This window comes from Emydura macquarii, unplaced genomic scaffold (genome assembly GCF_026122565.2).
Source record: "Emydura macquarii macquarii isolate MOO-44397 ecotype Brisbane River unplaced genomic scaffold, CSIRO-AGI_Emac_v2 contig_1027, whole genome shotgun sequence".
In the NCBI taxonomy this organism is placed as follows: Eukaryota; Metazoa; Chordata; order Testudines; family Chelidae; genus Emydura; species Emydura macquarii.
In genome coordinates this window covers 16,741,412-16,768,055 of record NW_027131164.1, presented here as the reverse complement: position 1 = coordinate 16,768,055, position 26,644 = coordinate 16,741,412, and the positions used below count along the sequence as shown (strand labels likewise).

The window sequence follows — 26,644 nt, the reverse complement described above, 5'->3', positions numbered from 1 at the left end:
TGTTCCAATAGTTAATCACTCTCAGTGTTAAAAATTTGTGTCTCATTTCTAAATTGAATTTGTCTGGTATCAGCTTCCTTTGCTTCTTATTATGCTTTTCACCAGTAGATTAAAAAGCCCTTTATTACATGATATAGTCTCCCCTCCCTACTCCTCATTGCTCCCCTGTTTATGCATCCAAGGATCACATTAACCCTCTTAGCCCAGTATAGTACTAGCATTTCATGTTGAGTTCCTTGTCCACTAAGTCCTTTCAGGGTCACTGAATGTGACCATTTGTCTCCAAAAAGAACACTTTTCAATGTTTTATGACATTTCAGTAGATCTTCAAATATGTCTGGAGATGTTTATATCATATTAATACTAGTCTGGAATGCCTTTCTGTCATTAATTGTGGACATATTCTTTTGAAGAGGTAAACATAATTAAAAAAATTAGACAGTTTAACCCAAAAGCCTGAAAAACAGCTTTCTCCTGTTTGGAAAGAGGTGAAATAAGAGGGAAAAAAGCCAACCTTTGGGAACAGACTGGTATCAGTCAGTTATGACTGATGGAGATACCACACTTCAGTGAATTCTGTTTTATCTTCTACTATGAGATTTGAGAACTGGGATAAGACTGTATCTAATGTGCAGGTAAACAATTGAGCAAGTCCATGGCATACATCTATCTACCAAATAAAATACCTAGTACTACCCCCCAGTTCTGTGTAGGTCACTTGTCACTAACAAACACTGGGAGCTAAATCAAATTCAGTGTGGGAAAATGTTGCACACAAACTGATTAGTCCAGCACGAGTTATTTCATAGGTCAAGAGTTCATAGGTCAAAGAGATAAAACTGGGATAAAATAATACAGAAAAAGTCAGTGTTTTTCCCACTCTCTAACACAGCCATACCTATGGGAACAATGCAATTACTCCAGCATTAAACCTGTGTAACTGGGATTGGAATCTAATCTTAAGTGAATCCAAATTGATGTAACTTATGCCTTCTCTGGATCTACAGTGTTCATATTACACAAACTTACCTTTAGACTCCTTTAACAATTAAACTTATACCAGCTGTCATATCAATTTTGAATTAGGCCTTCCCAGATCTGTTTCTGCATCTGTAAAATGGGGATGATGATAATAATAAAGAACAAATTCAGAGAGAAGGTATGAAGTTTTACTTCAGTGACTCTAAGTTTTTACATGGTAGCATTTTGAAAGAAGGTGTAAGTGTCTCTTAAACTCACTTCTGCTATTAATGTTTGTATAGTGCTTTATTATTAAGTTCTCACACAACTCAAGACAGGCTTTAAAAGAGATGTTACAAGCAGTAACCTTTATGGTAAACGGTATATTTGTTTTGTTTTGTTTTTTAAATTAGTTAATATTCCATGATTTATAAACTCAATTCCTGCATGGATTCATAATTCATTTGTAATTCTGTATTTACATGATATGTAAGAGACAATCCAAGCACTTCTGCAGACAATATCTTCTTTCAAAATACTGCAGTGAATAATCAAGGAAATTATCACTCGTATTGAACTATAATACATAGCATTACATTTGTGACACAAGCCTTTAAAAGCAAGGAGATTCAACTGAAGAGATCACATTTTTATACCTTAACTTATTCCATTGTGCCTAACACATCCAGACACATTATCTTAGAAAAAGCCATTTTTACATAGTGACTTTTCAGAGTAGATCCACACTAAAATAATGTTAATGTTTAACAAAAATAGACCAGAGTAAGATTGAATCTCTGGCAGTGCTAGGGCCCAGTGGGATAAGGGTTGGGATAACTCAACACAGATCTTATCCCTGTGTGGATTTAGAGTCATATTTGCTCACCATAAAGTAACAGAACTAGACAGAGGCATTGCATCTCTTTGTGGGGTTCCCAGGCATTCTGAGTAGAGATGGTCTGAAATATGAGTAAACAATTTTGCAAATAACATTGTTTCTATTTACAGAGTTTGAAATTAACCCCTCTTCCATTTTTTGTGAAACTTTCCATGAGACTTTACAGACATTTAAAAACCAGGTTTTGGTAAATGAAGAAAAAAAAAATCTTTTAAAATGATTTTGATAAAAATTTCATTACAACATTATTGTGAAAAGTTTGTTTAAAAATTGAAATTTTTATAGCCATTTTTCAAGCAAAAAGCATTACATGCAAAAATGTTCTTTCAGCTTTAAATCAGAATGATTTTAGGAGAAAGGTTTTGTAAAAAATCAAAATAGTATACAATATATGGGCCTATAAAATGGCAGTTATGAAAGGAAATATAACATTGGACTAAAAGGCAATTAAGAGAAGTTTGGTTCAGAAATTGTTTGGATGCCTAAGGACTATAATAGATTTTTTGTTAACGAAAAAAGCTTTTTATTAGATTTCTGCAGTGGAACATCTTCCTCTTCCTCAATCTTTTCCCATTTCACTGTTTAATCCTGCATACCTGTCTGAATGATGGACAGAGAGGAGGATCAGGGACAAGTGTCAATTGTTATATTTTGAGGTTGTGGAATAATCCAAGATTTCTGACACTGTTTAACGATTATTGTAATATTAACAATTATTTGACGTAATCACATTGGACTTGAACATTCTGTTGTTGAGCTGGGTTACAGAGGCAGGTTCCTTCAAGCAGAAAGATTTCCATTCTCATACATGGTCTATACTGTCTGCATGTGGCCATCTTCATAATGATCAATGGTGGTGAAGTTTATCATGGGATACAGCATGTAATTATTGCCTCGTGCCATTTGTCATTCAGCCCTTTCTGTGACCACAGTGATTTTAATCAGATATACCCTATAACACTTCTTTAGAAGAACGAGCACAGCTTTCTCTACACTTATGACCTGGGTGCACAGTCAGAGCCTTCACCTTGTTCTGCTCCCTGTGAGGTCAGAGTATAGGTTTTCTCCAAGCATGCCAGTCGGCAGCAGCCTAAGACAACAGCCAGGTAGCAAGTTAAATATAGTTTATAGAATACATTTTTATTGGCAAAGTTACTCTGACGTTGTTGTTTGCAGCATAAAGAAGTGAGCTGAACATAAAAACAAAATCCACAGCTAACCTATGAAAAAGGCACTTCTCACATTTGCTGAATGTCAAGCGCTTTTGATATTTCACCAATTCAGGCAATAGATTCTGTGACACAATCCATTGGTAAAATAGTTTGTATTCCTGTTCATTCTTAGTGCCCTGCATTTTGCTCAGGGTGTTCACTGTATAATCTGGTGAAGTCATAGAGTTTTAGGTAAAACTTTGTGTATTGTGATGAGAATGTTCTTTATGCTTGATCCAGACTGTTCATCAACATTTGTACATGTAATTTCAGAAAACAGATGGGAAAAATCATTTTAAAACAGCTGATACCGCATACTAAAGTAGGGCATCTGATTCTACTTTTACCCATCACTGAAGTTCTAATTGCTCTGATATAACTGTGAGATTTTAATTCTTATTGTTAAGGCAGTCTGTTCACAATGGATTAGATCTGTGACTATGCCCAATGAGAACACATTGCAGTCCAGGGGGAGGGATTCAGAGGTGCATTTCGGCTGACCTTTTCACTCCCTTGATCCCACACCTGTTGTATGCTGCACATGTTGCCAGAATCAATTAGAACAGCTGAAATGCTATTCTAAATTAGGCTGCCTGCCAATGATCCTAAGGGGCTGTTGTGCCAGCTCTGCAATAGTAGAAAGTCCCCCTAAACTGGAGTGATCTTCCCAGAGTCAGCTATGCCATCTCTATGCCCAAATTATTCTGCTAGTGTGGAGCAAAACAACCACACAGCAAGAATCTGACCCCCAAGAGTTAGCAGAAAAGAAAAATGTGGATTCTCTTTGACAGGACTTTAGCTAAAAGCCAGCTGGACTGAATCTGTATTTTCCAATTCTATTATAAAGAAAATATCTTTGATGTTTCCTTTAACCAGATTTGTTTAGAGAACTAAATATGAGATATATGGGGAAACAAAATACATTTCTGATTCAATCATAACGAGAGCGGCTTGTTGTTGGAGATCCTTTTTCCATCTTTGGCTCCTACATATAACAAGGCTTATCAATTGACAATATGTCTATTTCAGTTTTACATCTTTATTTACGAGGACTTTCTTGTATTCTCTCCCTGTCACTGTCTTGTAGCCACATTTCTTGGACAGACTCAGTGGATGGTCTTGTTACTATGGATGTGTCAAACTTTCAGGAAAAAAGAACAAATATGGTCAAAACCCTGGAGGTCTAATCCCAATCCATTGAACCCAACAGGAATTTTCTCATTGGTTTTAATGGGAGCATGGTTGGGCTGCATGAATATACACAAAGACAACAGAGAATTTAGAATTTACACTATTATATATAGTTTATGCTGAGCCTCTAATAGGGAATCATAAAGAACAGAATATACTGTACCTCACAGGGAGAAAACATGTTTTATCTCTTGAGTTTTTAAATGTTGCATTTGATTACACAGCTCATTGTGATGTATTTCTCTCTTGGTCCCATCTCTAGAAAGGGACTTCTTAGGAGTAAGAAAAGCTGAGGCCACTTTGAAAATGTGCTGTTGTGCTAGTTTATTGCTTCATATATCATTGATTCATTTAAACACAAGTTTATTTACTTTTCCCATTGATGTTTACAAAGCTCAAGGTTCCAGCAAATCCATGGATACACAAAGAGGCATAACTGATAGCTAACTCACTCCTCTCTTTCCCCCCATCCTCTCAGTCAAGCATTATAGACTCAGACCACACATCTAGGTGAAGATAAGAGCTAAGTGTAAGTAACAGACCTTTTAAATCCTATGTAGCAGCCTCAAGTAAGTTACAGTGCTGATAAACAAATTTAGGGTTGATCTTGCTGCCATTGAAGTATATAGCAAAACTCCCATTGACCTCAATAAGAGCTGGATCCTTCATCTAAACATTTGTTCCTTCACTTGAACATTTAGTTTTAGGAGCATTAAGAGGTATAAAATCAATTTTACACAAATATTCCAGTGATACTTTTCAGTAGAGAAATTTGTCTCCCTTCAGCACCTCCAGTTTTTCCAATTCCTGTCAGAGAAATAAAGGAGAGTATTTTTAACATCATTGATTTTTATTCAGTATCTTATCACTGCAATATTTTTAGACAGTGAAAATTCAAAGTCCTAGGGTTTGATGCTGCACTGCTAAAGACAAGGAGAGATTTACTAATGACTTTAATGGAAGTAAGATTGGACCCCAGGAGAACTTGCTGGAAAATAAGAGGATGAAAGAAATAAATACAAGGAAAATTCTGATGTTTGAGAATAACACAATTTGTTTAACAAACATGTATGAACTAAAAGTAAAGATAATGAGTGAGAAGTAAAATAGTAATTAAAAAAATCTGAAATGTAATAATTGCAATAATAAAGTGTTTTTCATCTGTAGATTCTTATATTGTGAGCAATTTGTGTCTTATCTGTGTTTGAATGATGCCAAGCACAAAGTGCGAGATTAACACAAACAAAAAATAGTAGTTCCAGAGGGGTAGCCTGTACAACGAGAGTCCTGTAGCACTTTAAAGACTAACAAATTTCTGCGGGCATAAGCTAGTCTTTAAGTCTTTAAGGTGCTACAGGACTCTCATTGTTTTTGCAATAAACAGTAGGTCTCAAATCACTTTATGAAGATAGGTCCATATTATTATCCACATTTTACAGAAGATGAAAGTGAGGAACAAAACAGAGGAGTAACTTGCACAAGACCATGCAGGAAATCGGTGGCAGAGTCAGGGACAGAATTCAGATTTTCTCCTCCCAGCTGATTCCATGACCCCCTGTGAGCTACTCTCTCGAAATGTAGGTGACATCTAAGAAAATAATTTGGTTTGGACACACTTTCTCCAAAACCTCAATTCTGAAACAACACCCTAATCTGACATAGATGAGTGCTGTGTTGACTTACTCTCTACGTTTCTCAAAGTAAGCTACTGGTCTCCTGCACCAATCAGACAACATACTAAGCATCAGCCTAGTGGAGGTACTAACCTGATTATGCTTATCTGAGTAGCAATCTCTTAACTGATATTTGTCCTCTTGAACTTGTCTATTTATCATCTATTTTAGGATTTTATACTACCACTTATCACTGTAGTCTCTGAGCACCTTCCACACAAAAATTCATAGCAATAACAAAGTGTAAGGGCCCATGGGTTCCCAGGCAGCCCTCATACCCTGGTCACCACTGGGCAGCTCATCCAGAACTACTAAAAGTGAGGAGTAGCAGAACTCTGACCTATTCCAGAGGTAATGCCTATAAAGAGGGGAAAATGACCAGCGCCACCGATTGGTTGGACCAGACTATTTAAGCCAGAAGGAGGCACAGGAAGTTGTTCAGCTTCCTGAGAACTTCCTGACTCGGATTCTGGCTCTGATCCATGGCTTGGACACAGGCTTTGACCACTTGACTGATCTTCCTGCTTTGATCACTAAATCAGACTGCCCACTTCCTGGTCCTGAAATAAGGTTCCTATTAGTGGATAACGGGGCAGTGGCATTTTTAGGACTTAGCATTTTGTGTTGTAGGTAGACTGGTGGGGAACTTGTCTACTCTGGCAAGCCAGAGCTCAGTCTATCCTCCTCCAACTGCAGGAAATTTCAGTTGAAAGATGATGCATTTTGTTGATTAATTATCATCTGAGTTATTGAGTAGATTAGGCTCATAAAGCTAGAGACAAATATATGTTGAGTAACAGATAAGCACAGTGCAAAAAGGAACAACATATTCTGCCATCTCCTGCAAAGCTCTCTCTTAAGATGTCTGAGGAGGGGAGGAGACAAAAGCCCATTGGATGCCTTATGTGCCCCTCTTATATGCCTCACCAGAAGACATGGCCTCGATTGAAGGCTGGATGCTGTCTCTCAAAGTAGGCAGCCAACTTTTCTGTGGCTGGATATTCCTGTCACTCTCATTAGTGCTGGCAGTTGTGAAGCTCTGTCTTTGCAAGCAGGTGTTCCAGCAAGTCCCCAGGGGATTAATGCAATGGGTGGATGGTTTCCACTCTGCCTATGCTTTTATCATATACAGAGTTCCAAAAGACAGTTGTGTGCCATTTGAAGCCATATCCAGAGCACAGCCATGCACATTTGGACGATAAAGAATAACACTGTTCTAACTAGCACCCTGCTCTGATATTTCTAACTGTTATCTCCACTGGCCTCATCATTAATATTTCACTTTCACACAGTTCTTTCACATTGGAGATCCCAGACTTGTTTTAGCCTTGATATTTTAATTATTTGCAGACACACTATAAATCCAAATGACGTAATATTTGCTAATTTAATACTTACCTAAGTTATATGTCTCAACTAGGACTAATGGATCACAGAGTTAGAGGGACAGACACAATCTCAAACTGCATATTCTGATTCATATGTTCAAATTATTAAAAATACCACATAGTCCGTTATCCTAACATATGAGAACTTCACAGAGAATTTTTCAAAAGTCACTTCTTTTCCATTCAGTACTGAAGGTCTGAATAAGCCCCCAAGAAAATGTCTGTGAGATAGAGGAAACTTTTAAAAATTAGAAATCCCTATTTTAGAATTTCTACTAATCACTATTAAAAAGTAAGTATTTGCCAGCAGGAAACAAACAGTTGCTAAACAGTTATCATGATTATTTCCTGGTATAATGACAGCGAATGCTATGGTTTCTCAGGTACCAATGTGTGATAACTGTTGGCCCATGATAATTTTTGGAATGATGACCATTATTTCTTCATGACTGTCCTGGACAGGGCCCCTCTTTACATTTTATGAGACTGAGCTTCTGGTATAGAAGACACTGGACTGCCAAATGCTATATAGCTCTGGGGTCTTACAGGGGAGCTGTGGAAAATTAATATGGGTATTACAAAGGAACTTGTACTCTTACCATGGCCCTAGGTATAGTACACTATAGGATCATGCCAGTTTATACCACCTGAAAATCTATCCTTTTAAATGGAATATGGAGAAATTCAGGCTCAAAATGAGATTTGGTTGTAAGAAAAAAAGCATTTAAAAAGCAACAAGCCAAGCAAAGGCATTTTGCCTGATGTTTCAAGGTATTAAATGACAATTTGGAGAATTTAATGCATACAGTCAGCTCTGGTTGCATACAGCAAATTACAGCATGTCTTTAGTATTCTGGACACAATTTTCTACTTGAATAATGCAAAACCTTGAGAAGAAGCTGCATATAAATCATTCATGAATACAGCCTCTTTTTTTCTTACTTGAAGCTATTTACTGTAAATAGGATGGGATAATCTCTCATGTAACGTGATCATTGCTTAATTGCAACAGAAAACGAGCTCTTTCAGCATGTTGGGCATAATATTGTTGAAGCTATGTTTAAAAAAAAAACCCAAACCCTAAAAGCAAATTGCTTGATTTAGTGAAAAATGACTAACTTAAGTATTTTGTTGACTGTTTTCAACACTATCAGCGATCTACAAGAAAATATAAAATCATTGGTAATAAAATTTGCCAATGACACAAAAATTGGGTGACTTGTGATAAATAACAATGGGGACAGACTGTTATACAGCTCAACCTGACTCGTTTGATAAGGTGGGCCAGTGCAAACAACAGGCATTTTAATTAGGGCTGGTTGAAATTATTGTTTGACAGAAAACTGGGTTTCTGCCCAAACATACTGTTTACAAAAAATTATCTCCTTTCCATGGAAAATTTTGATTTATCATCAGAAAACCAAAATATTTCTATTCAGATATGTTGTCACAGTCCCTCGTGGGAGTTGTGCAATGGTATAGCTAAGAGGGTTAATATGATCTGTGGGGATAAATAGGAGAATATCAATTAGAAGTAGGGAGGTGGTATTTGGTTTATAAGGCTTTTAAGTGCAGCTTGACAAAACCCTGGCTGGGATGATTTAGTTGAGGTTGGTCCTGCTTTGAGCAGGGAGTTGGATTAGATGACCTCCTCAGGTCCCTTCCAATCCTAATCTTCTATGATCCTCTGTGATTTGTATGCAACAAGGATGTTCAAAAACTGGAAAGGGTTAAAAAGAAGCTACATGAAGAATTTGAAGTCTTGGAAAACATGCCTTACAGTGAGAGACTTAAACTCAATCTATTTAATTTATCCAAGAGAAGGTTAAGAATTGATTTAATCATAATTTACAAGTACTTACATCGGTAGAAGATTTCTGCTTGTAGATGGCTCTTCAATCTAGAAGAAAAAAAAAGCATAATGAGAATCACCGGTTGGAAGCTGAAGCTAGACAAATTCAGACTAGAAAAAAGGTGCAATTTTTTTTTAACAGTGAAAGTGATTAGCTACTGGAACTACTTACCGAGGGACATGATAGATTCTCCATTATTTTCAGTTTTTAAATCAAGATTGGACATCTTTCCAAAAGAAATGCTATAGTGCAAAGAGACATTAGGGCTTGATGCAAAAATTACTGGGTGAGGTTTTTCTGGGGGTGGTTTATGCAGGAAATCAATCTGATTATCCTAATGTTCTTTTCTGGCCTTAAAATCTATGTATCTGTGAGTAACATTTGAATTCGTTTCAACCAGTGATGCAATTAATTTTTAAAAAACAGAATGATATAACAAAGTGACTGTTAACAGATTATTACTCAGAGGGAAATCTGTGGTGCAGAGGAACCTGAATTCAGTGAAATCTGTGCATTTTCACTCTGTGAGACTCTATACCTTAGGAGCTTATGCCGAAACGCACCTCTTGCATTTCTACTACATTACTGGAGGTGTGATTCCCTGTAGTAACCAGACATTTCTTCCCCATTGGCAGTTTGGGGTGTCTAATGCATACAAGGGATTTAGATGTACAACTTCCATTAATTTCAATGACAATTGTGCTTATAAGTGCCCCTGGCAGCTTTGAAAATCTCAGCCTATCTTAAAAGGTATTCATTTAATTATGCCTTAGAGTGAATGGGAGAGTTGTTTGAGTGAGTATTTCAGCAGGGTTAGTAGTTCAATTTAGTAGCTGGATCTATTTAATGTAGTTGTTCTTGTATGTTTGATTATAAGAATAAAACAAAGTAGTATGAAATATGCATTCTTATTGGAGTTGCTGTTAAACTAATAATTGAACTCTAATGACTATAAAGAAAACACGTTATACATTCCTCTTTTTTTTCTTCTTGGTCTCTTTTCTAAATCATCACATTTTATACACGACTCATTAAGCAAAGTAGCACATTGTGATTATGGCTGCACTTCACTCTGTTTTGTCTCCCAATCTTTGTTCTAGTTCATCTACCTTTTCATCTGATTTTCTTAAGCTTCATTTTAATTCTGCAATAGAGTTTTCACATTTATCAAATGAATAGGCACTGTAGTTCCTTTGTCGAACAGCTTTCATTTCCTTTTGAAATTCTACCATTGCACATATTATTTTTTGCCTTATCATTTCTCTCTGTAAAAGGGGTAAGTGGTCTCCTCTACATGTGAGAATTAGCACTATGAATGTTTGGGATTATAGATTTTTTTTATGGCCAATTATACTCCTGTGTTTCCATTTGCAATGTAAACAATGCTAAACAACACATTTAAACTCTTTTAGGTATGCCTCATCAGTTTTAATTTTCCTGGTTAATAATAAATACTACAAATAATTAATAAATAATATCATACATTGATAAAGCACTTTCCCTCCCAAAGGATTACAAAGTGCTTGTGAAGAATGTTGGAATTAATTTTACTTTTTTCTGGATCTAATATATATCTCTGTGGAGTTAGATGTTATTGTGAGGCTGGTTCTATGGAACCCTAAATATTAAATCCAGTTTGAGCTCTTCCAGGAACCCAGAAGAACTTTGAAATTTTGAACAAAGGGTCTTCGGAATGGATAAATGCCTCTGAGCTAGGGGGAGAGATAGTGACTGAGAGAGAATCAGGCTGCCTGGGCAGTCTGGCTTGCCCACCCAATACTGTGAGCCTGCCTAAAACCGGCAAACAAAGACCAACGTTTAGGTAAGATAACGTGTTTAAGCTTTTGTAATTTTAACCCTCGTACCTCTACTTGTGATGTTCCTAGGGATAAACGCAACATGCTTGTTTTGAGAAAGCTGTCCTAAATTACTGCATTTTCAAACCAGTCACAAGTGCTTGGAGAGAATCCAAAAAAGGGGCCAAAATGAGGTGGCCCTAACTGAAGGTGATGTGGTTCTGGGAAACAAGGGGACTGTATCATGATGAACCAGTCTAAAAGTGGGTGCTTGGCAAGGGTGCACATAGCAGAGACTGAGCGTGGAGTATAAGTACAGCACACCCCTGGGACTATCACAGTGCTGTAACAAAGAGTGAGCTAATTCTATGCTTTTAAATTGCAGGCATCATGGTCCAGTGGAGTGAACTCAGGACTAGGAGCCATGCACTCTTGAATTCTCTCTGTATTTCTAGTCATAACAACTCAAAGAAAAAGATAATCCCCTGCACACCAGGGAATCAGAAAACCCAGCTAATGCAGTCTGAAGAGACCTTTAAAAGCTCTGTAATAGCCCTGCAGTTTCACTTGTCTGCCTTCTTCTAGCAACAGCCACACAAAGGAAAGTACATAGTCACCACAAATGCTAGCACCTGTCCAGAGGTGGGGTCATAGACAATCAGGCCTAGTGGTTGGAGTGGGAGTAGGGTTGCCAACAGTCCCGTATTACAAGGGACATCCCTTAGTTAAATAGAAAATTGCCTGTCCCATATTAAATCAATATGGACATCTGAAGATATAAGAATCAGGCCCTAAGATTACCAGTAGAGTGAGACTATTACTGTATTTTATATACCTCTAATTTCACCAACAGAATTGATGTTGGTAGCTAGTCAAGTAGGGAGGGTGTCGCTCCATGAGGGTTTGCAGAGAGTGGCAGAAGAGGGCACCGGAGGGGCTTGGTGAGGAAAGTTGGCTGGCACTGAAGATGTCCAGGAGCACAAGACTCACTGCCAGACTGGAACTTTGCCCAGGATTCCTGAACCAGGAATGCAGTTGCATTGCTTGGTTTCTGCCCTTTCAGACTGTGGTACCACTGGGCCTATGGGGCCATGTCTTGAATGTAACCCTGTTTTATTGCTCCCCCTATATTTCCCCATGTTGTTTTTCTCCATTTGTCTCTCTGTAAATAAATATTTCCCTTTCATATATTCATTAAAGTCTTCTGGTGTGTGTGTGTGTGTTCACTCTGAGGGTTTGGAACAGGTGTCCCTGGGGTGGAAGGGACTTTCCCTACTGAATTCCTGTGTGCACCTTTTCTTGGCCAAAGCTGCCTGCAGACTCCATCTTGGCCACGAGGGCGCTAAAGTTACACAAAGTATTTCTAATCATTTGACAATATCAACCTTAAATCATTTGTACCTGTAAATTCTCAAAAATTCATGCAGTACTCAAAAAGCAGATGTGGTAAATATGAGGAGGTTATGCTGTATTCTTCATACAAAACAAAGAGATTGAATCTCTGCTTTAAGTACAAAACAAAACTCAGCCTTAACTATAGAGTCATAACCATAATGGGACAGGTAAATTGTTGAATACTGAATTTTAAATGCTTTATCAGTTCTAATTACATTCTCTCTCTGGTGTCTTGTTTAAATTGTTCCAAGTTTTCATTGCTTTTTTAAAAGGACCAGCATGCTGCACCTTTAGGCAATCTGTTCAAACCAGAGTATTTGCAATTCTTTTCCACTACCATCTAGAAAGCATATTTCCTTTTAAATTGAAGCCTATATTTTCCTCTCTATATAAACCTCTGACTATTGACCATCTTCTAAAGGCTTCTATCATATTAAATACAGCCATGACAGTCCACAAACTGAACAATCCATTATTTTGTAACGCCCTTCTTTGCTCTGGGGATGAATTTATTGAACTTTAAAACAGAATGCCATCAACAATCCATTTCCTCTCGCACAACACCCTTCTACCAATCACCCAGTGAAGCTGTCCTATTTCACTTATTCTGTCCCAGTCAATGAACTGTAAGTACATTTTTTTCTAATGGTAAGGGCACTGGGGGACATATATAATTCAGGGACTTCTTGATATGCATCAGCCAACTGTACTGGTACGTTTATCTACTCACAGGGAGCTTTTATTTGGTGTCTAATGTAAATCTAGACTTGTGAGTTTCAATATTGTTTTTTTTTATGGAAGATATAATATAGTAGAAGTTTTGGAACCAATGACACCTGAGAATGTCAGTTGTTTACTATGAAAGCTTTTTAACATGGTTCCCATGTACAGAGAAAAACAATTAACCTTCACATTCTATTTTTTAAATCACAAAGGAACACTCTGATAATCTTTTTCTTCATCCTAGCTGTCTACCTCCAAGAAATTACCAGAAATCCAAGCCATCCTGAGAAAAGAAGATTCTCTCACAGTAGGAGGAATTCAGTCCATTTCACATGGTGCAGGTGCAGAAAGCATAATATATTTGCAGTACATTTAATTCAATCTATAACTACTGTTCAGTGTGTGGAATGAAAAATCCTCTGATGCCTTATGCACACACAAAAAGGGAAGAATGAAAAATCTATCTTCCAGAGAATTTAGGTCAATCAATTTTTTACAGTCTTTCCTTAAGCTAGCCAAGAGCTTAGTCACTAATGAAACCAGTAAATAGACTGCCTCTTTATTAAAATAAATTGAAAACCTCATATGTTAGCTAAATTAAATATATCTGTTGACATTCAGTGGTCAGTACAGGATTTTACAAAGTGCCTTATTGGGGAGTGGGGCAGGGAGATTTTTAATTGAAAGCAGAGCCAAAAATAGGCAAAAGACATAGCTCCTGTCTCAGACCAAGGCCTTGAACCTGGAACTTGTTCAGTACATCCATGCAAAGAATCAGTGACTTCACTGGGGCTACACATAAGGGTAGGGGGGCTGCTCATGTAGAACAACTAACAGGTTGAAGGCCTTAGTGCACCAATGTACTTAGCCCAGGATTGGTGTATAAGGAGGGGTGGGAGAGGATGTGCGAACAATCTGCTCCCTTTTACACCCTTGCCCAGTCCTGTTGAGAAACCTAAGTACTGTTTTCAGTTAGCAAACTAATGATGCAAGATATTTGAATGGAGTTGGATTATGCACTGGTTGATGGTGAGCTTGACGCCTTCTGATGGGTCCATCCCATCCTCATCAGCCAGTACGGCTGGTCAGACATGCTACTGGTGGAGCTACTGCTCCAGCTGGCACACCCTGGAAGTCTCTAGGAGGAATTCTTGTGAACTCAGCTGCAATCTTCATGGATAGTAGAATGTTCAGCGATCCGGGTGAGATTTGTGAAAACCAGAGACAAAGTTTCCTTGGCTGCTGGCCCAGTCATTATACAATCTGAGAGGCTTCAGAAGAAAACGCAAACCCCTTCTTTTGGCCATAAAATGTATCTTTCCCATAATTAAATCATCAGGGGAAAAATACCCCAAAATGAGTAAGCAAACAGCCACCGTCCTCTTCCTGCAATTGTGGAGAAAAGAGAATAGGGTTCTGTGGGAGACCCTCTGCTGAGATTCATGTAATCTTGTTATGTGCTCCTGGGCCAAATGATGAGCACAATATAAATAGGAGAGCAGACTGGTTTCCTGTGAAATTTTTGAAAAAGAAATGTTTTTCATTTTTCATCTATTTTTTCTTTTAAATATTTCCAGTTTAAAATGAAAAACCTCAGAAATTGCCACACAAATTAATATTTTTCACAAAAATTTCCATTTTGTTGAAAAGTCAATTGAGGTCTAATACCTCTCCACACCTTTGCTTCTCCACAACTAGCTTTGCGCAACTTTGTTCTTCCTGTATCTCTAGTTGGACTTCCTTTTGCCCTCCATCCTGAACCTTATGTTCCACCAGTTCCACTGGCTTTGATGTTCACGTCTTTTGTTTCTCCCACTCTCAGCTCAACTTTTCATGTATTTCCTGTGTCTGGACTTCTCTCATCCTGAATGTGCTGTACCCTCCCTGTCCCCCTTCAAATTCTTTCACAAAACTAACTTTTTATTTTTTTTTTCAGTGAAAACTGGAAAGATACAGAGAGAGAGGACTGCACATAAAGGAGTGCTGTGGAGCGTTTTAAGGTTTTATCAGCAGGAGATTGGAGAGCGCCACATCATTTACTAGAGGTGAAGTCATGCTTGACTTGTGCAGGTCATCTCAAATGAGTGCTAACAAAACCTTTTACCATACATATATTCTATATGTATCACTTCTTTTACAGGAAAAAAAAACTATTTGGGATTTTTCTTCATTGTTACTATTTTCCCATTTCTCAAAATTTGGATATATGCCTCAATTCTGAAATCTGTATAGAAATTAGTTTTATTGACTATAAACTCTAATATCCTAATATTTTGGATGTTGCCTGAGACATTAAGCTGATCCAGATGAACCTGTAAATAAATAAGCGACACTTCTACCAGAAGTAGGGAATCATTTGGCTAATGAGCACTGGTATCCTACATCTCTCCCAGCATTGCAAATGCTAAGAATGAAATGGCTGGGGGGGAATAAGGAACTAAAAAATTAAAATCATTTAATGCTGTACTGCTTAACTAGCTGCCTTATTAATGGTAAAACAGGAGAAAATAGACAAAACTCTCTTTTGTGGGAGATCCTTACAAAAAAATAATTGATGGATTTTTATCTAGCTCAATCTATATTTATATTTTTATACACTGCAAAACTGAGTTTAAAAGATTCAGTTTAATGCAAACATTTATTAAAATAATCACATTGTATTTGTCTTTAAAATTTTATGCTCAATTATTAAGCCTAATGTATAAAATAGAACAGATGAACCTATTAAATAAGATGCTGAAGCTAGACAAGTTCAAACTAGAAATAAGGTACACATTTGTAATAGTGAGGGTAATTAACCACTGGAATAACTTTTCTAGGTTGTGACTGATTCTCTAGCACTTGCAGGCTTTAAAATAAGACTGGATGTCTTTCTAAAAGACATGTTATAGTTCAAACAGAAGTTATGGGATTGATGCAGAAAGTATTGGGTCAGGTTCTCTGGCCTGTATTATGCAGGTGGTCAACTAAATGCTCATAGTGGTCCTTGCTAGCTTTAAAGGGCATGTCTATACAGTCCACAGGAGCAAGCCTCCCATCCCGGGTTGATAGACTTGGGTTAGCAGCCTTTGTGCCTGCACTATAAAAAATAGACTATACTTTGAAATTGTGGCTCAGGCTAGAGCTTGGTCTCTGAAGCCTAGGAAGGGGTTTGGTCTTCAGAGGCTAAGTTCCAGCCCAAGCTGCAACTGCAAGGTGCTGTACACACAGCTAGTTTTAAGGCACTGGCACAAGACCCTCTAGCTCAACTCCATCGACCCGGACTGGAGTTTCACTTCCGTGGGCTATAGACATACCCATATATCTCATATTCAATTTGGGCCAGTCTCAGTGATTTCAGTACAGAGAGAGAGGAGGTCCTGATCCAGCATATGTTTATGCATATGTTTAAAATTGTGTGTGGTCACAAGTGCTTTGCTGGATTGGGCCTTATGCAGGAGCTATCAGTGGAACTTGTGGGCCTAAACCCCTTTGGTGCCTTTGAAAATCGTGCCTTATTTCTGCGAAGGACTTTGATAGAACTCATACAGATTTATGAAGAAGACTAAAGGGCATAGATTAGAATCTGGAATCTAATGTTGGCTCATTCAGTGGCATACCTGTAACGGGTCTCAAAGAGAATCGCTCTAATGTGAGAAGTTATACCTATATGCGCATGAAAACCAAAAACACAACCGTCAGATTACTTGAGATTTTGATGCATGTGAACTTGTACTTTTCAATCAGCCTGAGTATCTCTTGATCAAGAGTGTGCTGCCTAAGTTGTGATTTCAGCAGATCAGTAGAGGTCTGAGACACAAAATATGTGTCTTGACGGATGTAGCCAAGTATTTTTCCTTTAATAAAAAACAGCCCCTTTCATGGATAATAAAATAAAACAGTCCCAGTCATTTGTGAGAACCATTTTTAGCTGTACTGGAAGATATTAATTGTTTAGCTTAGAATGTTAAAAGAACCATATAAAATCTTATCTTGTTACTAACTTGAGCCTCAGAAGGGCCAAATTGCATTATTTAAGGCATATGGCACTGAGGGCAGTATAGAGACCTGCTGTTCCAGGGGAGCTCATAGAGGCAGAATCCCTTCTCAAATTCCCAGTGCATGTGATTAGGAAGCAGATGGAGAGGAGAACCCAGTGAAAAAGCTGAACTGTTCAATGGGATGTTCTCTCCAAGGGACCTTGCTGTTGTGTTGGTTGGTGCAAGGTGGGTGTAGACCATGGGCCAACTAGATGCAAGGAGGTGAAATAGAGACTGTTTAAGGGGGATAGCCATGCTATTCCAGGTCCACATGCACATTAACCATTAGGCAGGCATGAATGAGGTGCCTGGAGGGGGTACTTTCTGTAGTGCCCAATAATCTAACCATGCCTTTTCAATCTAAGGCCACACACACAGAAAATTAAATTTAAACTCTGGACCCAGTCAGAAGCCAAGAAATCTACACTCAGTTGCTGATTTTTAATAGAAGTGATGCCTCAAGCAAAACCTGCATGACGGACAGGGAAATGTACAAGCACTCTGGCCTGATACACCTTCAACTAAAGATGAAAGGAATCTTTCTATGAACTTCAGTGGGAGCTGGAGTGGTCCCTGTAAGAGAGATGCTCTCCTGATCAGGGAGCAGAAACAATACGTTGTGACCTAGGTGGCCAATCACAGCTAACCAGTATAGCCCAATTTTAGAGTATCAAGCATCAAATCTAGCAAACTGTTAGTGATCTCACAGTACAAAAAAAAGGAGTTGTCAGTTAAATTTGGATAAGATAATTTTTGAGGAGGAAATTGCAGTCTGCTAGCATCCATTCCAGAAGCAGAAAAAGAGGCTAAATTCATCAAGTGTAGTAAATGCTGTGAATTATTTGTTCTATAATGTTTCCATAGTTACAGTTGTGCACTTATTCTCACATCATTATTTTTTTCTTTTTATTCATATGGATTCACTGTAAATAGTGTTTTATTTTTCTGAGCATACCATTTATAAAACAAATATGAAATGGAGTTCACAGCAACATCAATACTCATTTTATATCCAGTGTATTTTTTGGCATTGGCATTTATGTTCCTTTGCATAAGTGCAGCATGACATTCATATAAAACAGTCAATCAACATTACTTTGCTGCTTTTGATTTCCATACTGATGTCAACGCATATGGTTACCTAATGAAGACATCATAAAAATAATATCAACTCTTATTTTGCCACCATTGCAAAGTACATTGCCATTAATGTAAAATATTGTTTCATAGCTGCAGTTACTGCCTACCATACTAGAATAAATACACTTCATGAGAATATTGATGGCTTTTTTAGAAAAAGAAGTCCATAATGAAACTGCCATACAGTCTTTTTCAATTAATTCCTATCTTCCTATTACATTTTTTCTCCTAGTTGTTTGCCAGCATAATGATCTTTCTCAGGTTGATCAATTAATTTATTCTCCAGTAATGGAGGTCTAGTGAACCAGAGACATTGCAGTTCTTTAGGGGACAAAGAAAACAAACATGAAGCAACAGGCTCTTCACCTAAACTTAATCTGACAAAATAGCTTCATGTTCTATCCTGGATAGTTTGCTCCCTGCAAATCCCTTCTAATTTGAAAAGCGTTTCAGTTTTGATGCTTTTTACATACTTCTCCGAGACTTAGACAATCTGAGTCTTAACCAAAAAAAAAAAAAGAGCTAGACGCCTAAACCTCTACTGGAATAACTTCAATGTGTATAAGAAAAGTGTAACTCAGCATTTCAGTGTAAAAGTAAAACACAAACAAACAAACTGACAAGCACACCTCTTGAGTCTCATAATGACCTGTAAAAATTGAGATAAATGCTAATATGAAGCCGTGAAATGAAGGTAGAATCAGCACAATACCTTCATTGCTTTTTAACTCCTTTTGTAAAGAATAACACACAACACCACCTTGAATGTGAGATGCAGTGATTTTCTTTTTTAAGACACTGTCTCTGGTGCTGGACAAGGCCTTCCTGAAAGCTAAAATAAAAAGAAATAGCTTTTACATTCCTGGTGAATGCAGTTCTTTAATTTGGAATACAGACCTCCAAAGACAACTCTAAAACATGAGCTAAACGTTAACAAAGTCATAAAAATAGTGATGCTCCGTTGAAATGTCATTATCAGAAGCCTCTAGACACAGGCATAAACTTGTATTTATTTACAAGTTTGGATATAATTTGGAGATTTCACAAAATGTCTGATGGAATTTTTGTTGAATTCTTGGTCTAATAGTTTTACCTCAAACACATAGGCTCCTGAGTTAGTCTACATAATATTTTTGCTATTCAATTTATCAAGCATGTTTGTTCTGAGAGACAATTTTAGAAAGTATAAAAGGAAAATAATCACTAAAATGTAGACTATTACATGATCTAATTTAGATATTAATTGGGGAATGTATGATACTTTTATCTATATATCTGGTTTCCATCTCTAGCACATGACCTATCCATCGCCATCTTTTCATAATTATAGTGGCCATGTCTTCTTGTTTACACTGAGACAATAGATCTTCGTTGGAAATTTTATTTGGCCAAAATATCCTAATTATTCTTCTGAGATTCTTGGTATGGAATGTGGACAGCTTAGTAAGATCCCATTGTGTCATGGACCAGCATTCTGCTCCATAGAGAAACACTGAGAGAACACAGCTGTTGTATAGTTTCAGCTTGGTGTGCACGCTGTATGTTGTTCATGCTGATGAAGGCATTCCGTGCTTTACTCAGTCTATTCTGAATGTCTTGCTTACCTCCGCCATCTGGGGTGATGATGCTACCCAAGTATACAAATCTGTCAGTAAAGGGAAGATCGTGGGGAATGTATGATACATCTATATAATCTCTACCTGTCTGTCATCTATCAATCTGTCTACCTTCCTTTTTTTATTTAAAAGTTGCCAATGTCGAACTTCTCTTAAAAGGCCAATTGTTTTTAACCCTTTGAGTATTTCACCATTACAAATTATTACAAGTCTTTCATTGATAATGCATTGAGATCTTTCTTGAAGTCCATATGTAATTCTTTCTGCTCTTATTATCTTCTCTGCAAAGAAATAAAGCCATTCTGGAGATCACACATAACAACCTACGGTAAGTGTGAAGTTCAGTTCTGTACAGAGGCCCAACAAATGCCTCTGCACTGTTTAATTTTTTTCCAGTAACTTTGCACTCACAGGCAATTGCAGATTAAGTCTTGTGGGTGCAGATGATAGAATTCAGATATGTAAGCACCTTATCGTATTACTAATTGATCACCCCCGCTAGGCTGCACCTGTGATTGATCATGGACACACAAATCAAAAGAGTGTTTTTGAACTTCCTCCCTTAGGGAAACATAAACAGCTGCTAATTTTCAAAGTTAAATATCCTGAGTGTTTCAAATGATTTATTTTTTTAAAACACCAAATGGTTCCCAATTATTTTAGAGACTAACATATTGCAGTGTTGTATTCATTTAAATGTAGCAATTTTTTTCATATAAATGCAACAATCAAACCTCAAAACTAGATAAAAAAATCTCTCATTCTCAATGAACAGATATCCATCTCATAACTCAATACGCCAATAACTACTAAAATTAAAATGAAGTGATTAATTCATAACAAATAACTTAAAAGACAAATGTCACCTCTTTTTCTGTTCATGGAATATGTGAATAGCTGATGATTCTCTCAAATGTATTTAATATTTAAAAATGTGCTAAAAGATGTTTCACAACTTTTTTTTAACTTTGTGGCTTGCTATTTAAAATATAAACTTCAGACTGTGTTGGCCCATTGTGATTGGTTGCATAAGAGAAGAGATATGGTATAGTCATATTTGGATAAACATATCTTTTATAACAAAGTTTCTACAGTGGATGTGTGCAGAAGATGAGTTTAAAATTTACTTTCTGTGAATATTCAGCTGAGAAATCTTAAAATGTATTTTCTGTAAAAATTTATGCTAACAAAACTTGTAATCACATATAAACACTGAGTAACTATGGTGATGAAGGCCATGTAAGTATCTCTGTAGGTGGATAAATAGGATAAACCACTGAAAAATATGGTAGAAGGAAATCTGACCTAAAATGTGAAGGAATATTCCTGGAAATTTGCTTTCAGTATATGCTCATTTCTTCTGACAATGTAAGTACATATTATAAGTATGTAGACGATGCAAAACCAGAATTTCATATGGATATGTACTTGATTATTTTTGTAAGGATATATACATGATTACTTCTGGATTCTAAAGCAGACTTTCATCTGTGTCTGAAACTGCAAATGAAACTATTTTTGGAGATATTTGATGTAATTATCAAATAATTTGAAACAACATATAATTGCTCTGCAGTGCGTCATATTTCATAAGCAGCTTTTCATTTTGTCACTCTCCAGGGGCCTGATCCTGCACCACTGACGTCAATGGGAGTTTTACCAATATCTGCAATGGCATCAGGATCAGGCCATAACTGATTGATTCCTTTTGGGGAAAATCCCATTTGGGTAGAGAAATATCCATGCCATTTTTATTCAAGAAACTCACAATATTAAATAACCAAATAAAAGGCTAAAATGTAAAGCTTAGCTAAACATTTAAACTTACTGCTTCTGTACTGAGAGGCCTTGTTTCCTGCTGCATGCAAAGCTACTTATATACGCTGCATTTATATCTGATAAATTATTGGATATAATTTATATCTAATCTCTGTCTGGTGGCAGAATTGTGTTGAGCAGGTGAGTGGGATTCAGGAGAACCAGGCTTTACTCTTTGTTCTGTCACTGTTATCATTTGTGGCTTTAGGTAAGTCACTTACCTTATTTGTGCTTCCATTTCTTTCTGTGTAAAATGGATAGGATGCTTTCATATTTCATAGAGGTGTGGTGTCATTTAGTTACCTAGGACCCCGTTTAACAAGACACTTCATCATGTGCCTCACTTTAAAGTTGTAGTAAATGGAACTACTTACATACTTAAAATTATGCACATGTTCAAGTGCTTTGTTGAACTATGCTGTAATGAAGCAGAGAAATCCCACACCAGCAGAGAAGGTGTTAAAGAGAGCCTATGGACCCACTTAGTCCTGCCCTGGAATACCTGCAGCCAATACCAGGCCTAGAGGGGGAAGAAAGGGAAAGAAACTGGGTCAGTTCAGGGCTGACTGGTGAAGAAGCAAGATGCAGCTCTGCCTCTTTGTATGAGGGGAGCTTTGCTACAAGCCTGATGATAACCAGGACAGCCACTGAGGGAGAAACACCGTGTCCCTGACCAGAAAAAGACTATTGAGGAGACTGGGGAACACTCACTGTTGCATAGACTCTAGTATTTACTTGAAGGATGTTGTGGGGCCAATACACTCCAGCCATCCACCCTTCCCCCACCAAAGGGGTAAATGTTACAGAAGCATCCAGTGAACATAGGCGATAGAGACTTCCTTACCCACCCCTCCAGAGAGACCTGCGGCCACTGCAGGATGCTGGAAAGGTCCACAAGCGGGTGCTATGCCAGGTAAGCCATAACAAATGGCCTTTATGGTCATATACGATCTTGCGCTCCTCAAATGAAAGGCATCAGATAAATGAAAGTTACAAAATATTATAAAAAATCCCCAATGTTTAAAACACACACATTTGTTATGTAACCAAAATACACATTAAGTCCATCAAAACCCCTGACAACATATAACATATCAATTAATTTGAAACGTTGCATGAGGAGCCTGAGGTGTGTTTCATACAGGTAACTCTCATGGCCTTCAATAGTAATTACTGTTATAGGCACAGAACATGTCTTGGAACCAGACCTTAAATCTCCACCCCCCAGACCTCTTTTCAGTGTATGATAAGTCGCTTCGTACTGAGTTGACTACTTATTAAGTATATGCATTATAGTGCTAATTAAATCCCAACATTCCTGTCCCCACCTCCCCAGAGAGTGCATAACACCCAGCAGGCTATGGAATTGGTGCAGTTCCATTCTTTGAAAGGGGAAGGGCAGATGGTCATTCACGATGGGCATTGTGGGATAGTGTAGAAGCTATTTACAGCGATATATCTAAAAGGCAGTGTCTACACTCAGGCTTTTTCGCTTAAACGCTGCTGAAAAAAGTTCTATATCTCGTCGCGGTGGTTTTATTTGTGGAAAAAAACAGGGCAGTTTTGTTGGCAGGGGGGTCATTGAAGTGTGTACACCAGGACTGTTTTGTCAACAATAACTGACTTTTGTTGACAGAACTCTCAAGTGTAGACCAGGCCTTAGAGATCTAAGTTCTACTTCAGTAGCTGACTTTGCTCTGAACTGTGGTTGATTATCAGACATGCTTGCCAAATTTCATTAGGAAAACCACTGATAAGAGCAGAGATGAATCTTCATTTTTAACACCCCACATTCACAGCCCTCCTTGATAAACCCAACATTCCCTGCATGCAAGAGGAACTGTTGTAGATATGCAATTCATTTGGGACCAACAAATGTCCAGCATTGTAATGATGGACCAATGCACTAGAAAAGAGATAAGTATGTGTAATAATCAATAAGCATGTAACACGGTTTCATTTTCAGACAAGCCAACCACCCACAACTCTGACTTCTGAAGGAGCTGAAAATCCTGAAAATCAGGAAAATCAGGACCAGAGCCCCTCTGCCAGAATGGATTTATTCAGCAATAAAATATTAATATCCTGATCGTCCAGATTACTTAGATCCAGCTCTAATTTCTTGCAGTTTTTGCAGCATGAACACTTAAAGCTATAATAACCTAGGACCCATAACCGTTATCTGCAGTCTGGCCTTCACGACCATCACCTGAATGAAAAGTGGAGGGATGATAGGGGGAAATCATATTTTTATGCACAAATTATATGGTGTGTCAAGAAGAAGCAAGTGATGAATAATTGGCATAATTTGTAACTTTTATAACAAGGGAACTTCTGGACATTACTATAAATGAGATAATTTGTTATCTTAGTAAGCCTGTCCCATATAAACATTACTGTTAATAATGCTGACACTGGTTGGTGAAGGGAATGAGCTTTTCTATAAGCTCCAATATAAATTTTATCGATGAAAAACACAATACAGAAATGATTTTGTCCTTTTAATGTTAGAGTTTTTAAATTAAGTTTCCAGCTCTTTACAACCAAGTTTCCTTGACCCTAACAAAATCACTATTGTCTCTACTCTACCTTCTCTGCTGGTGCAGAACTCTCATTAACATTACTGGCATTGCATATTTGCATCAAAGGGGAATAGACCCCAAATTAAAGGGCTGAATTTAGCAGTCATGTCTGAGAGATCATTCACATAGAGAAGGTTTTGAAACAAGGGTTCTCTACCCTTTCAACCTGATTAGCAGAAACAGTTGTCCAGTACAAATATTAGTCTTCCACTTCTATGAGGGCCATCTGCAGGTGATTTCATTATGGACCTCTTTCCTCATACACAACACAAATCCTAGATCAATGCATTAAAAAAAAATCCCTGTACAGGACAGCAAAAACTGTTTTTCAGAAAGGTCTAGGCTAGGTTTGAGTAGTACCTGCTATGCAACATCCCTTTAATCACCCCTTTTGAAGTTCAAGATGGACAGTCTTTTCCTTACTGGACATCCTACCAGATAAAACTTCATGACTAAATTCTTCTCTCAGGGACAACTGTATAAATCTGGAGTAACTCCACTGAAGAGAATGCAATTACTCTGGATTTATGCTTGTGCTTCTGAAAGCAGAATCTGGCCCTTTACTATGGACAAATCCTGGTCCGTTAGTCATCAATAACAAAACTCCCATTGACTTCAGTGGGAATAGGGTTTGGTTGTAAGTGCATGAACACGATCACTTGGCTGCTTGTATTCAGTCTCCTCTGTGCTAATATGGCATCATGTCCATGCACATGGTGAGATATCTTTATTAGAGCATTAGTGCCTAAGACAGATAACATCTTCACACAATCTAAAAAATTATGTAACTTTTAATATATTTTTTTAAAAATTGGTATTGAAAGTTTGAAACTTCTGTCAATCATCTACCTTTATTTCATTTACTAGGTGATTAACTGAGTCAGTGAGCAAAAGCCACTGCCAAGAGACCTATCACCATTGCACAGAAGACTTCCAGAATCAGCTCTTTCAGGCATTGTGAGACAATTAGAAACATGGGTAACTGTACAGTCTGTTCTATTCTATATAGATGGGTAACTGTACAGTCTGTTCTATTCTATATAGGTTTTTATTCCACACTTAGCACTGTAGTATCTGAGTGTCTTCCAGTAGTGCATTAAGCAGTGTAAATAATATCTGTCACATGTGCTTTGTTCTCTTATCCTTTCCTCAGGGAGAGAAATGTGTGCAGTGGAGTTTTTTGTTTTGGATTCTTTCCTCGCATGCACGCACGCACGCACGCACGCACGCACTTATACATCTATATGTATAAGAGAATGCAGGGTCCTGGAGCTGAAGGTGGTGAGGTTTGTGATGGTCCTTGGTTCCTGAAGGAGTTCATTCCATAGTCTCAGACTAGCACCCCAAAAAGTTCTGTGTCCTGCACAGATGACCTTTACTCTTATTGTAGAGAGTTCCATTGTGATAGAAGAGCAGAGTTGTCAGCCATGATCTCTATCAGGATTTTTACTCATTCTTTTAGATATGCTGGGCCCAGGCCATGCGTGTGGAGAAGAGGACCGGTTTGAGGTGTTTGTGGTAGCCTGTGTTGCTGAGGAGATGAACTGCAATATTCGGTAGTGGTGTGAGTTTCCTAAGTGCTGAAGGCTTTGTGCCCAGGCATATAGCTTTGCTGTAGTCCAGCTAAGAGGTGACAAAGTCATGAATAACTGAGGCCAGGTCATCATCAGCTAGGATGGAACAGAGTCTCCTACCCAGCCAGAGATGGTAGAAAGTATTCCTTGCAGATGCTGCTATGTGAGACCTTAGCATCAACGAGGATTCGAGGAGCACTCCTAAGCTATAGACTGAACTGACCAAAAGATGGTGTGCATCACCAACCAAAAGAAATTGCATCATGGCTGCAAACTCTTCAAAATGATTTCCTCTACCTACCCGCATTACCTCTGTCCTGCTTGGTTCAGCTTTAACCAGCTATTTGTCCTCCGTGAACTGATCTTATCCAAATACGGGGCCATCTTGGTGATGTGGTGCGGTCATATGTGGTGAAGGATAGGAAGAGATGTGTGACATCTGCATATTGCTGGAATTTCAGTTTATGTCTTCTGACCAGTTAATTGAGTCGTTGCATGTAGATATTGAAAAGGTCCAGAGAAAGAATTGATTCTTTTCGGACTCTAAAAGTGAGGGCTAGCATGAGGAGATGCAGTTTCCCATCACTGTTCATTGGTTGCATCTTTCCATGAAGGACGCAAATCATTTTAGCACATTACTCTGTCCTCCTGCCACAGTTCTCATGTGAGACAGCAGTTTCTCATGGTCGAGAATGTTGAATGATGAAGAGGGGCCCAGGAGAATGAGTGTAGATGTCTGCCCCCTATACATTGATAGCAGTAAAGTCAGTAAAATCAAAGTGTTTCAGCAATAAAGTATCTATTGTG

At 37.9% G+C, this 26,644-nt stretch overlaps 1 long non-coding RNA gene across 1 annotated transcript; it reads right to left on the bottom strand.

Moving 5' to 3' along the window:
- Positions 1-4,606: 4,606 nt before the first annotated feature.
- LOC137150847 (uncharacterized) lies at positions 4,607-9,472 on the bottom strand. The gene is made up of 3 exons (XR_010919095.1): positions 9,346-9,472; positions 9,184-9,221; positions 4,607-5,067 (listed from the first exon to the last, which is right to left on the bottom strand). It is a non-coding gene; the product is annotated as an uncharacterized lncRNA (long non-coding RNA).
- Between the last annotated feature and the right edge of the window lie 17,172 nt (positions 9,473-26,644).